This window comes from Cyprinus carpio, chromosome A21 (genome assembly GCF_018340385.1).
Source record: "Cyprinus carpio isolate SPL01 chromosome A21, ASM1834038v1, whole genome shotgun sequence".
Classification (NCBI taxonomy): Eukaryota; Metazoa; Chordata; class Actinopteri; order Cypriniformes; family Cyprinidae; genus Cyprinus; species Cyprinus carpio.
In genome coordinates this window covers 15,415,444-15,430,552 of record NC_056592.1, presented here as the reverse complement: position 1 = coordinate 15,430,552, position 15,109 = coordinate 15,415,444, and the positions used below count along the sequence as shown (strand labels likewise).

Sequence of the window (15,109 nt, the reverse complement as noted above, 5' to 3'; positions counted from 1 at the left end):
CGCCATACCACTGGTTGAGGTTTTTTTGGAGATGGGAGCACATCATAGGTGGCTCTGATGATGATGAAGCTGATTGTTGCTTGCCTCCATTTCCCAGAGCTCCCTCCAGCTAAGCTTTCTCCTCTCCAGACCTTCCCACCTCATCCATTGTCCCTGTCTAACAAGAGAGACAGCCTTTGCGCTTCTTTCCGTCTCCTCCTGACGACGAACCCTCCTCGACCACCATTTTTTTCCTCCTTTCTGATGTTGAGGCCTTTACGCCAAGTTGGCTTACTTGCCGTAAGGCCAAAGCCTCCTCTTCCCAACTGGACATGCCCTACAATGTCACTGTGCTTCAGGGCTGAGGTAGCTTGCTGCAACGCGTCAGATGGTGTCCATTTCCGTCCGGTTACCAGGAGTGGAACGGCATTGCTGATGGTCTGGTCTCTGGAGTCCTTCAAAGTCATCTGGAGTCTCACTTTAGAACACTTGTACTCTTCGGTGAGGCTTGTGATAGGCAGTTCAAGGACCACTTTGCCATAGAGGCTGATGTTAGTGAGACAGCGTGGGACGCCGAGCCATTTCTTGATGTATGAAGTCATGGTTCGCTCCATCTTCTCCACCGTTGTTATTGGGAGCTCATAAACAGTGAGTGGCCACATTACCCGAGGGAGAAGTCCAAATTGCAGGCACCAGAGCTTGAGCTTCCCTGGCAGTAGGGTACTGTTGATGTCTTCCAGACTATTGGTAATGTCCTGCCTTACTTGCTGCACTTGGTCTTTGTCTCCGAGGCTTGCGTTGTACCATCTACCGAAGCTTTTGACAGGTTGCTCAGAAACTGTTCGTATTGGGTCATCACCAATACAGAACTTCACATTTTTAAGCTGTCCCTTAACTATTGAGATGCTTCGTGACTTGTTCGGTTTGATTTTCATCCGGACCCACTTGATGTTCTCCTGCAGTTTACCAAGTAGCCGCCTGGTACATGCTGCAGTAGTGGTCAGAGTGGTCATGTCATCCATGTATGCTCGGATAGGTGGAAGGCGGATCCCGTTCTTAGTTCGCTCATCCCCCACCACCCATCTTGAAGCCCTGATGATGACCTCCATGGCCATTGTGAAGGCCAGGGGTGAGATTGTACAGCCTGCCATGATGCCTACTTCTACGCGCTGCCATGATGTTGTAAAGTCGGCTGTTGTAAAGCACAGTTGCAGGTCTTCGAAGTAGGCTTTTACTAAATTAGTGACAGATGCTGGAACGTGGAAGAAGTTGAAGGATTCCCAGAGGAGGTTATGGGGAACTGATCCAAAGGCATTAGCCAGGTCAAGGAAAATGACATGGATGTCTCTTTTTCTGTCTTTCTTCGCCGCTTGGATCTGATGCCAGATCATGCTGGTATGCTCCAAGCAACCAGAGACCCCAGGGAATGCCGGCCTTCTGTACGGATGTATCAATGTACTTGTTCTTCTCCAGGTAGGTGGACAACCTCCGTGCTATCACGCTGAAAAAGATTTTTCCCTCAACGTTAAGAAGGCAGATTGGCCGAAATTGACCAATGTCTGTCGCATCCTTCTCCTTGGAATTAGCACCCCTCCAGCCCTTCGCCACCCCTTAGGTATTATTCCCTTCTGCCACACTATCCTCATGAGCCTCCAAAGATAGCGTAGCACATCTGGTGCGTTCTTGTAGAGCTTATACGGTACTCCATTCGGCCCAAGGGGCTGATGCTGATCTTGCGCGCCGTACTGTACTCTCTACCTCCTTCCATTTTGGAGGGGCCAGTCTCCAGATTGAATTCGGGAGGTTGAATAGGTGGGATGTCATGTGGGGATAACTATTTGTTCGTGCCTTTTTGGGTCATGGTTGCCCTTTTCCCAGATGTTCCTCCAGTTCCTCCTTGGGAATTTTCATGATTCCGCTTTTTTCCTTAGCGAAGAGATCTTTAACGAACTTGAAGGGGGTTTTTGTAGAACCGTGTTCTTGTGTGTTCCTTCTTTTTTGCGAAGTTTCCTCAGGTTTCTCTGCTCTTCGCAAGGTTGCCAACCGACACTTGATGTCCCCCTGGAGTAGCATGAGACCCTCTCTCTCTGCATCAGAGGCCTTCTTCCACTGCTTTCTCAGCTGCCTTCTCTCTCTGACCAGAATTTCGATCTCTTGCTGCCTCCTAGATTTGGTTGGTGCTGATATTGCTTTGTTGCTTCTCCTAGCGTTTACTCCAAAGCGCTCTTCTCCATAGTGGTAGATGATGTCAACCATCCTTTCCAGCTTTTTCTCTGCTGTGCCCACTTGTTGCTCCAGGATTTTTGTCAGGGTCGTTATTGGTTATTTCCCACTCTCTCTTTTCAACAGCTTTGGGCAATGATACTTCATGAAGCAGGAAGTTAAAATTTCCAGTCATATACCAATGTCACTGGCAGCTGTCTATTAATAGTGGGTTACTGAGATAGCACGCAGTCATAACAATAATGAAGCTGAATCAAAGCTCAAATAAAGTTGTCAAGCAGACAAAACATTGGAGGGAGCCAAACATATGAAGAACCCTCATTCACAAGACCAGTAAACCAGGGCCTAACCTTGTTTGGAGGAGAACTGGAGCAAGGTAACTGGGCAGCAGAACAAGACCTCTGCCAGCATCCATGGAGCTCAACCGTCTGGGTGAGGGATTAAATAAGAGGGCATTATACAAAATAGTGGCTCCATTCTGTTCAGGGATCAGGTCTGTAGGCCATGCAGATGTTTGCTGTAATGCTCTAATAGGATTGACTGAATGCAGCACAGGAAATGCTGGGCCTCAGCACCTCTGGCCAGGTCTTTGTGATGGGTCAGAAAATGACAGCTGTAATGGGGTTATGTCTCTCAAGCTGCCATGTAGCTGTTTTCTAGGCAATTATATTTTTAGGGTGTTCAGGAAGAAAAATACTGAAATGTTTACTCTGCATGTTGGCTGTCAGTGTTGTTAGCTGTCACCTCGGTTTAGTTTCTCTAACAATCTCCCAAACTCTAATTTTTATTTATTTATTTATTTTTAACGTTGGTTTATTCACAGGAGGACCAGAAAGAACTTCATGCTATTTTTCTCCTTTCTCCTTTTGGTGGACCTGAGTACTTTTCACATCAAAGTTTGTTCCAATTTGTGGGTGAGTATAAACGGGTTCGCAATTGATGCAAAAGCATTCCAACTTACTTCCAAACACTTGGTTTAAACCGTATTGTTAAAATGATTAGTTAAAAGCATTGATAGTATATTTTGGGATCATTTTTATGAAGACAGATATGTAGGACGGAGACTATTTGTTTAATTTTGTGAATCAGTTCAAACTGTCATTACACAATCAGTTCAAACTGTGTCTGTCACACACACACACACACACACACACACCAAACTGTGTCTGTACACACACACACACACACAAGCAATACCACTGTGGCGGTGCTACAAAAATGAATGTAAATCATGAGCACTCAAAAACTTCAAGAGTTCATTATAAAGCTACTTGCAAAACAAATCCATTAGTGCCACAAAGTCAAGCTGTCAGATTGTATGTTTATTTCCAGCGAGATCATAATATGCTGAGACTGATTTGAAATGCAACAGTTTGACTTTAATGAAAAATACTGCGAATGTCTTGAATATTAAGGTGTTCAATAAGATGACTGCATAATGAACAGAGAATTTACTCACAGAGCTTTCTGCATCTTTCCTAGTCTGTGACAAGACTATGATCCTTCACAATGTTAAACCATGACGCAATGACTGACAAGCTGCCACATTAGACATTCCTATAGCCAATTTCCACCCTCACAAAACACCTTTCATTCAGTAGTCACTCAAAACGAACAGACGAGTCTGTCTGAATCACACAGATGACAAGGGTATTAAGCAAAGTGATTCAATAGTTTACTTTGTTGTCAACAGTATTTTGCCACTATTCATTACTTGGTTACATCAAGATCCAACACCTGGCCCACAGTGCACAATGCACGTCATTCTCCTGACAAATTTAATAATCATAAAGCTGTTAATGGCCTAAAAACAAAGCACAGCGAATCTGCTCTTATCATCATAATAACTAGGACTGTCTATCATATGACACTTTTCTTAATTCAACACTAATGCATTGTAATTAAGTCATATTTCTGTAACAATAAATGCAAACAATTATTTTTTTTCCATTTTTGCCTTTTTACTGCTACATATAACTGCATATAATACTGCATATTGTGCCAAATAAACTCTGTTTAAACTATATTATATTTAAAAGATATAATCATGACATGGTGCCAACACAGACATGAATGTATTTGCTGATTATTGAGACTAAAGTTCAAGTCTAAATATTGGTATTTTTTTATTTTTTTTTGGTGTTTTTGTTTGTTGTTTTAGTTTATTTTCAAATCATATATAGCTTATCAATTAAAAATACCACCATAGCCTTGGCGAGAAGGGCAAGTAAGGTGCAAACAAAAGATATAAAAGCAGTAAATGAGAATGAAAGTCACACAGTCATGTACCAAAAGGAAAAACTATCCACAGAGCCGTAACGCAATGAATCCATTATGAGCAGTCATCTAACTCTCTTTTTCACTGGTGAAATATTACAAATCTCAAAGAATTTTTAGCAATGCTAATCCTTTATTAAATTAGGTTTCAGTGATGTCTTTATGACTAAGAGCAAGAAAAAGAGGAAATCGCTGTTCTTTTCAGTAGTTATTTTCATCTTACAGCCAGCACGAATAATTGATTGCATGCTTTTATTAACTTAGACAATATTCCATTACCTCTAAGGCAGGGCTCCTTGTCGGTTCCTAGGGATAAGTTGATTTAAATGATTGTTATGAAGCCTCCTGAGATGGCAGCACTAATTGTACAAATGATAAAACAAGCCTGCCTTTATCTCACAGATGATGGAGCGTTTAGGATGAGCTAAAATTATGTTTAAAATCTATTACATGAGGGACAGGGATCTGTTTTAAGGTTCTGGCACATTAAGATTCTGCCATTCCTGAGCAACTTGCATGCTGCTCGTAGACAGTCACTCGGCAAAAAAAAAAAGTTCTTTGAATTTTAAGTTAAACAAATGGTTTTATCAAATGAATGACTCTGGAGATTGGACTGTGTTTATTTAATCTAAATTACTCTTAAGAAAACATCAGGAAAGCAGAATGCTGTTTCCATGGCAAACGCCTTCTAAACAAACTCCAATCTGGAAGCGGGCAATGCATCATCAAATTCTCTATTGTTTGAGTATCATGCTGCATTTGATTTTGTCCTTTGTCTGAAGAGTTCTTAGTCTTACTCCTTAGAAACAATGCAAATGAGAAAAGCAATCAGTGCACTGGCTCAGAAATTTAAGCTTACTGGCTACTTAATTTAGTTCAAAGGTTCATTTAGTACAAGGTGTTGAATAATAGTGTGAAATCAAATGAAAATCCAGCCTTGCAGTCTGGCATTCAAGGCTATAAGCCAGTCTTAATTCAAAAACCTGTTCCCAGTTCTAATGAATGCTTAACAAATTAAGCCGAATGGATTTCTTGATTTGCAAGCCAACACAACACAAACCAAACTCTGGAATGAATGAATAGAGGAGACCAGGGCTAGTCATCACAGAGGCTTGTTTGCCTAGAAAACAAATGATTGTCTAGCAGTAGGTTTGTGAGTTGGGTTAAAAAAATCAAAAAATAAAAATGAATAAATTATATAATTATTTTATCATGCGTTAATGCAGTTTTTTATTATTATGAAAGTCCGTTGCTCACAGACAAATCATGGGTCACAGGAGGGGATAAAATTAATCCCGATCAAATTATTTAGGCTAAGCATCTACATTCACAAACCACTGTCCAGTTATTTTTAACAGAAAAAACTGCAACAAGCTCGTAATCATGACTTGGGAAGTTGGAAATATGGAGTTTACGATAGCACGTGAAGACAGCAGAGAAGCGCTCTCTCTTAACATAGTGGAGTGAATTGTTTTGTTAACTGTGGTTTATTATTTTGAGTCGTATGGGACGCGGTAACACGTCCCTTTCACAATATATTGCTTTACAGATCTATCGCTTTTGCCGCTCAGAAATATTCATGCAATCATGCAGCACATATCACTCCGGCGCGGCTAGCGCTCACACTCACTGATCTATATATAACTGAACCATGCTCTTGGTCAAATGCGCTCTGGCATGGTTAAGATTGCCCTAATTATTCTCCCGCATCCCGCACAAGAGTCTCTACCCACCCATCAAGTGTTGTCCCACGCCGTGCTCTGCTGCGATGGGTCCCGCGATCATGGCACCTTATTTTTTTTTAAGTGTTTGCAAACCAAATGTTATTACACTTTTGTTCATATAGCAGTTGGCCTACTTTTAAATGAAAAAAAAAGTGCACAATACACTACTTTTGAATGCATTATTAGTTTTGTGCATAACAATGCGATTAATTACGATTAATCACAGAAAATAATGCAATTAATTGCGATTAAAAAAAAATTATAGTTGCACAGCACTAATATATATATATATATATATATATATATATGTTCCAAGAGTTGTTAACTTCAAATTTTTGATAGGATCTTTTACATTTTCATTATTTTTTTCATAGTTTTTTTACTTTTTAAGTGTCATTCAGAAATGTAATGTATGACCCTCCCGGCTATCTGCAATGGTTTCATCTTCGCTTCCTTCCCCTAAACTGTTAGCATCTTTTGATGCTAACAGTGCTACTGATACTTTCTGCTCCACTCTTACATCTTGTTTAGACACTGTTTGCCCCTTGTCTTCCAGGCCAGCCCGTACCACCCCCTTCAGCCCCTTGGTTATCTGATGTTCTACGCGAACACCGTTCTAAGCTTAGAGCTGCTGAAAGGTTGTGGCGCAAATCCAAAAATACTATTGACCTTAATGTGTATCAGTCACTCCTCTCTTCCTTTTCTGCTAATGTCTCCACTGCTAAAAAGACATACTACCATAACAAAATTAACAATTCGTCTAACTCTCGCATGCTTTTTTAAAACATTTTCCTCACTCCTTTGTCCTCCTCCTCCCTCTCCTGCTTCATCTCTAATAGCTGACGACTTTGCCACGTTTTTCATTATTAAATTTAAAAACATCAGTGCACAATTTTCCACACCACAATCCATCAAGCACATCTCACAAACAAACATACACTCATTCACATCCTTCTCTTCACTCTCTGAGGCAGAAGTCTCCAAACTCATCCTTTATAATCATCCTACTACTTGTCCACTTGATCCTATTCCATCTCATCTCCTTCAAGCCATTTCTCCTGCAGTTGTACCTGCACTCACTCACATCATTAACACATCCCTTCATACAGGTGTTTTTCCCCTCATCATTTAGACAGGCTCGTATAACTCCACTCCTTAAAAAAACCCACCCTCAACCCATCTCTTTTAGAGAACTACAGACCAGTTTCCCTTCTTCCTTTCATTGCAAAAACACTTGAACGAGCTGTATTCAACCAAGTCTCTGCCTTTCTCACACAGAACAACCTCCTTGACAGCAACCAATCTGGCTTCAGAAGTGGACATTCAACTGAGACTGCCTTGCTCTCAGTTGTTGAAGCCCTAAGACTGGCAAGAGCGGAATCCACATCTTCAATACTTATCTTACTTGATCTATCTGCTGCTTTTGACACGGTTAATCACCAGATCCTCCTGTCAACCCTACTGACAAAAGGCATCTCAGGAACCGCACTCCAGTGGTTTGAGTCTTACCTATCAGATAGGTCCTTCAAAGTGTCTTGGAGAGGTGAGGTGTCCAAGTCGCAACATCTAACTACTGGGGTGCCTCAGGGCTCAGTTCTTGGACCACTTCTCTTCTCTGTCTACATGGCATCATTAGGTTCTGTCATTCAGAAACATGGCTTTTCATACCATTGCTATGCTGATGACACTCAACTCTACCTCTCATTCCATCCTGATGATCCATCGGTAGCTGATCGCATCTCAGCTTGTCTAACAGACATTTCTTGCTGGATGAAGGACCATCACCTTAAACTCAACCTTGCCAAGACAGAACTGCTTGTGGTTCCAGCAAACCCATAATTTCATTACAATTTCACCATCAAGTTAGGCACATAAACCATAACTCCTTCAAAAACAGCCAGAAACCTTGGAGTTATGATTGATGATCAGCTAACTTTCTCAGACCACATTTCTAAAACTGTCCGTTCCTGCAGATTTGCTTTATTCAACATTAAGAAGATCAGGCCCTTTCTTTCCGAACATGCTGCACAACTCCTTGTTCAAGCTCTTGTTCTGTCCAGGCTAGACTATTGCAACGCTCTCTTGGCAGGTCTTCCAGCAAAGCACTATCAAGCCTTTACAATTAATCCAGAACGCGGCAGCAAGATTAATTTTTAATGAGCCGAAAAGAATACACATCACACCTCTATTTATAAATTTGCATTGGCTACCAATAGCTGCTCACATAAAATTCAAGGCATTGATGTTTGCATACAAAACCACCACTGGCTCTGCACCCCTTTACCTAAATTCATTAATTCAGTCTTATGTGCCCTCTAGAAGCTTGCGTTCTGCAAGTGCACATCGCTTGATTGTGCCATCCCAAAGAAGCACAAAGTCACTTTTACGGACTTTTAAATTAAATGTTCCCTCCTGGTGGAATGACCTGCCCAACTCAATCCGAGCAGCTGAGTCCTTAGCCATCTTTAAGAATCGGCTTAAAACACATCTCTTCCATCTTTATTTGACCCTCTAACTTTTTCACTCACTATTCTAATTCTATTTATATTAAATAAAAAATGTAACTACCTTTTTAATCTTTTTGTATTCTATCTATTTTCTTTTCATTTATTATACAATTATGAAAAAAGACCTCTAACACTAGCTTGCTCTATTCTTTTTCTATTCTATCTGTTTTCTTTTTATTTATTATATTATTTAAAAGCCCTTGCTACGTATACTGTGTTTAGGCTAGCTGAGACTTGTTATAGCACTTATATATCATTGCTCTTTTGTTGTTTTTGATTGCTTCCATTGTCCTCATTTGTAAGTCGCTTTGGATAAAAGCATCTGCTAAATGACTAAATGTAAATGTAAATGTAATGACACATATTGCCCTATGTCAAGAGTGATATTGCCATATATACTGTAATTTTCACATATATGTAGGCTATATCCTCTGGGTAGATGATCCTATAAATTTCTAATATAAATGGTAAAAATTGTACATATTTTTTGTGTGTGTGTGTGTATGTATGTATGTGTGTTTGAATATATAAAATCTTGAGATACAATAATTTATATAAGGACATTTAATGTATGTACATATATTACAGTTGCTTAGCTGCTTATGGGTTAGCTGAAAACGAGTTCATTATGACAGCTTACCCAATATAGTGTGATAACATGCCCTGTTAAATAGTCAACATGTAGCCTGTTGTATTTCTTCTAAAACTGTCCATGTCCACATGTGCCGAAAATTGAAGAAAGTCAAATTATTGAGATCAGAGTAGAAAAATTTGACAGCCAGCACTGGTCTCCCCTACTATAGTTTTTGTTTTGACTGTAGCTTTCACTTTGGTATTTAAAATAACACAGCAGAGTTACCACAGACAAATAAGTGGGTCAGTCAGCAAAAGTACAAAATACAAAGACACAGGCATGGAGGTCAGTCATCGCAGACCAGCGGCTGGTCATGAGCGTCTCTTTGGGTATTAGAGTGCAGTGCGCCGTGCGTTTTCCACTAGAGTCTGTGTTACTGCTGAGGCATTATGGATATTGCACAAACTCAAGGCTATATCTCTTAATCCTCTAATCTGCAGAGCACAGGGAATAGCTGGCTACATATGTAAGACCCTGGAATGCCGGGGCAATGCTCTTAACATAAAAATGTCATATTCACTTCCCTCGGCAGAGATATGTTTACACAAGTCGCCCACACTCATGCATTGTAATTTGATGTAAGCTGTTCGGTTGATAGGGTGGCGTTCTGAGACATGGCTGGATGAGTTTCCCAGGTGAGTTGGTGGTGACAGGCCGTGCTAAGCTGCTGATGTCGGTGTGCAAAAACCATGAGTCCCTCAGCTATTGAATGTACTGCAGCAAGTAAATAGTTAAAAAGTGGTAACGAAATTACTATAATCCGTAAAGTCACTCCACAGTAGTCAATGCATTTGGAATATGGATTGAATAAACTGACTAAAATATTAATAATATAACATATTTGATGTTGGACATTTAAGCATGATGAGCATGATGTGGATTTTTTTATATGTTATATCAATAATATATCATATTTGATGTTGGATATTTGATGTTGGTGATTATGGTGTGATGAGCATGATGATTTTTTTTTTTTTTTTTGATAATATTGAGAGGATTAATTAGTTGTCAAAGTAGTGATTAACTGCAGCCCTAGTTGTATACTGTACATACAACTAAGTGTTTATCTTTGGTTAAATTTGCTATTTGTTAGGGAACAGTTGTTGTTACAAGACAAACAGTATGAATCATTTGTCCACCTGCTTTGCTGGGTTGTTTTGCAACGCAATCAGATACAGCCTCATTTTAAGCCTTCATTTGCAATAGTTGTTAGGCTTTTCAAAGAAGTGTAATTAAGGTGACAACTCTAAGACAGGAAAATGGAGCCACTTTTTCGCATGCGTATCTGATGGGTGGTTAGCGATTGTTTAAAATGTCGAAAGACTGACGCTAATCTACTTTCTGTTTTGAATATACAGTGGATAAGCACCTTCTATTGCTGTAATCTTCCATGAAGAATGCCTAAAAAGATGTCAAATCTGTTTGTTTTGTTAAAGGCAATCAGAATCTGTGAAAGCACCTTAAACTACAATTTTGTTAGGGGGATTATGAATCTGTGAAAGGAGATTTGAGTGAAGTATGTATGAGAAGTGTTTTTTAGTTAAATAGAGGAGTGAATTTTAATTCATTATTTTAAAAAAAAATGTTATTCCACATTTTGCTCAATGTCATTATATTTGCCCAATTGGTGGTTTGTTTGATGTGTATGAAAATATATTTAGTGTATATTTGCTATGATTTACTTTATATCCAAAGAAAAGGTTAAAATATAAACATTACACATTAAACCCCTCAAAAACAACTGCTGATTGGTTACCATTTTAAAGCAGTACCTCAAATCACTAAATTAAAAAAATATATATTAAAAAACACAAACACACAAAAATGTTAACTACACAGTTATTGTTAACTAAAACTATATTAAAACTTTTTTTAATTGAAATATATCTGAAATAAAATATAATATAAATATTAGAAGAATAACCTAAATTTATTTCAGTTCTAATTTTCATTTAGTCAAAGTTGAAGCTCCAAAACTACTTTCTGGAAATAAAGTAAATAAAAACTAAAACTGAACTAAAACTAACATAAAAAATCAAATAAACCTAACTAGTAATATTTAAAGGGATCCTATTATGCTCTTTTACAAGGTCTTTATTTAGTTTTGGGGGTGTACTAGAACAGGCTCTCATACTAGGTTGTTCGAAAAAACAGCAATTGATCGCAACAGGAAAATTTGATACCGGCGTATACGTGTTGGTGGGGCTTTGATGGAGGCAAAAAGAGGCGCGGATGCAATGTTGACAAGGGTAAACTAGCACGTTTTAGGAGGGATTTATTAAACATGGATGCAGAAGAAGGTTCGGAACTGTCCGAATATGTACAGTCACTGATGACTCTGCGGGACCGTGACAAAAAAAAAATAATAAAAAAGTGGAAGTTAGCATACATTTATCAATTAATTCAGTTGATCACTCAGTTCACTGACCAACTGGTTATCTGACCAAAATATAATGACGAGTGGATAATATTACAGTAGCCTAATTTATTTATTTATTTATTTTTAGCTAAGCCTGGTGTAGTTCTTGTATCTTGTTCTCAATTGAAACATTTTAACCAGGTTTTGGATATTTCCTAGACAACATATGAATTACTTTCGGGTGGTTTGGGGAATTTTGTCAAGGCTTATTGTCTAATGTAACCTATCGCTGGGCTAACTTTGATTAGCAATGTGGATTATTTTAAAGAGACCATTCAAAGGATGGCACACACATCGCTGTATGTTTGTTTAACATTTAAGCTAGCTAGTGCGCTGAAGGTTGGCGACTTTTCACTATAAAACATAAACTTGCTGATTTGTACTAGATAAAACCAACACACCAGTACATATGCATAGATTATTTTACCTAATATGAAGTGTGCACTGCAAAACTACGAGCATTATTTATGATCGTCTCTGTCTAGTCTGTACGCCGTACTGCATTCAACCACAATTGTCTTCTTGATTTCTGTGAAGGAATGTCGGCTGTGATCCGGTGAAACTTTAGTTTTAAAACAAAAGTGCTGTTCCTTCTATTCTGGCAGCCAAAAAACACAACAAGACGACATTTTAAAGTCAAAACCTCAAACTTTTAGCGCGCCTGCTATGAGTTCTTCCTTATGTTTTGCCTCCAGCTAGTCCGGTGACGTCACAGTGACGTAGGCGATTAAGGGGTCCATATATTTTCCATGTATTTTACATTATTACAACACCTCTCTCCCCAGTCTGGCATGATAGTTCCTGCATCAAATGAAGGCCTGCCTTCTGAAATACGAAATGCGCTGTGATTGGTAAGCTGCGCCAGTCTGTGTTGTGATTGGTTAGCTGGGCCAGTGTGTGTTGTGATTGACAGCACTCGGCGCCTGGTCGGGAATTGTCATGCCCTCTTATCATAGATGCCTGCTGTGAGCTTCAGTGTAAATATTGCGTCAAAATCAAAACAATTTGACCGCAATTTAAACCCAGATTATTTTAACCACTCTAAGCTCGTCTGCCTTTGGAAAACTAGGGTGTTTTTTATTTCTGTTAAATATCTCCTTTTGAATTGGACTTTGTAACTTTGCAGATCTTTTTTATGCTCAAACAGCAACATTACATACTAACTAAAGTTGAAAAAGTGAAAAAGCATAATAACACCCCTTCAAGAAACTAATAAAATCACAAATCCTAAATTACTAAATATTTAACAAAAATTTAATTGAAAACTGAAAGTATCAAATTAAAGCCAATTCAAAATATTAATTAAAAAACTAATTAGTATATAACTAATACTAAAATAGCACACACTCACCTATCTTACTAGAATTTAATAGAACAACCTACATTTAATGTATAACATTTTTGCAAAATGTATGTTGCTTGCTGTCAGGACAAGCCTTAATGCATGATGGAAATACATTTATAGATAAGGATATAACCATAAAATGAAAACCTTTTTGGGCCATCACTATGCGGAAAATGTCCCAGCAGAGCATTCTTTAAAATACAGGTTTATAATGTAATGACAATTGGGTGTGTAAATAATTAAAGGATTTTTATGCGAACTATCCCTTTAAGAAACAGCATTTTCTCAAGTGAAGCTCCAACATGATGGATGTGTCAAAGGTGGTGCTAAAAATTAAGCTTTTACTGAGGCAACTGACCACCAGAGATTTAAACACAAAAACAATCGGCCTTAAGCAGCTATTCTTAACAACTAATGCCATCAAAAGCTAAAGAGCTTATTAACTGAGACAAAAAATAAATAATTATCATCACCCAGTCAACTTCAGATTTTCACATTGCATGACTAATACATGCAAAATAGTAGCCTACTTAGTATCATAACGCATAATAGAACACATTTTAACTTTAAACTGTTAAAATGAGAGAGAAATAGAGAAATAACATAATTCATCTCAATGAGAAAAACACTAACATGTGGAAAAAAGTCTCGTTCAGCATTTGCTCTAGATATTCTGCAAATGTGGATTTACGTGGGTTTGTTTCAGTATTTATTCTGGTATTATTTATTGTTATTTAGGCCTTTAAATGCGCTATCATGTCTCGTCAGTTCACTGCAGCATGTTAGTTAGTATGCGAGCTCCGCTACTGCAGATGAGATAACGCGCGCGTGCACACAGCCGTACTGATATAGCAATATGTGAAGGAATTTAAACTGACAGTTAGGAAAAATAAAAAATATAAAGCATATTGACCTGTTCAGACGGATTGATGCCTTATAAGCACATCTTTTCTGTCCTTGAAAAGTTTTAGTCCTCGCTTTCACGTCGGAGTGTTTGCTCTTGAGCTGTTTCTGCGTTCAAGTCAGAGATACTTATTTCATTCTGTCTGTTGTAACGCTACAGAACGAGCCTGCGCTGGCGTCTGTCGAGGACCTAGAAAACTAAAACAAACAACCCATTCCGGAGCAAATGTCCATGGTGTCTCGCACAAAGCGATAGGTTTGGTAGTAGAGCAAGCACATGTGTAGCCTAAGATGTTGTCATTCGTGCAGCTGTAATCATCAGGGGGAGGGTTGAGATGTTTGCCTCTGTAAGACGCTCTGGGTGTTGTTGGTGCTCAGCGAAGGTACCAAGGTGACATATTTTATGTAACATCGTAAACTAACCAATAGGCCTACTGTGAACTATCTTAGATATTTTTAGTACTTAAAGGTACGGAACCAAAAACAAATAAAAATGCTCTAGTACCTCCCTTTTTTTTTTTTGTTTTTTTTTTTTTATATATATATATTTTTTTTTTAAAAAAAAAAAAAAATTGTTACCTATATTATTATTATTATTAAAAAAAAAAAAATTTATTGTTATATTTTTAGATATATATATATAGATATTTTATATATATATATATATGTATATATTTATATTATATATGGATTTGTTTGTTTGATAAAGTTTATTAATATATTGTTTTTGTTTGTTTGTTTTTTTGCATAAAAATAATTTAGCTTGCTGGATAACATTTACCATGCAATGGCGACTCTGGCCACAAGGGGTGCTAACAGAAAAGAGGCATTGGAGGTGCATCCGAAATTGCCCCCATTTCCTCATTAAATATTCCCTACATTACTCAACTAATGTAGTCTACTGAATGAGTGAATTTGGACTGTGTGCACCGGAAATTGTTGCGAATGGCACATCTTCTCACAAGAAAGGAAATTGTTCAGCATGATGTTTATGGTGCATGGGTGTTTTCTAGTGGCTAGCCATTGAGTGTGTGTCTTTATTGAGGTGCATTATGGGATTGAATGTGTGCACTTGATAACATGGTTTCAGACAGCACT

The 15,109-nt window shown here is 38.3% G+C and overlaps 1 protein-coding gene across 1 annotated transcript in view; it reads right to left on the bottom strand.

The window, feature by feature from the left end:
- Window positions 1–14,342, bottom strand: part of tenm2b (teneurin transmembrane protein 2b) — a 258,970-nt gene extending 244,628 nt beyond the window's left edge. The window contains exon 1 of the mRNA XM_042711040.1: window positions 14,022–14,342. The gene's annotated coding sequence lies outside the window, so the exon portion shown is untranslated. The remainder of the gene's footprint in view (window positions 1–14,021) is intronic.
- Between the last annotated feature and the right edge of the window lie 767 nt (window positions 14,343–15,109).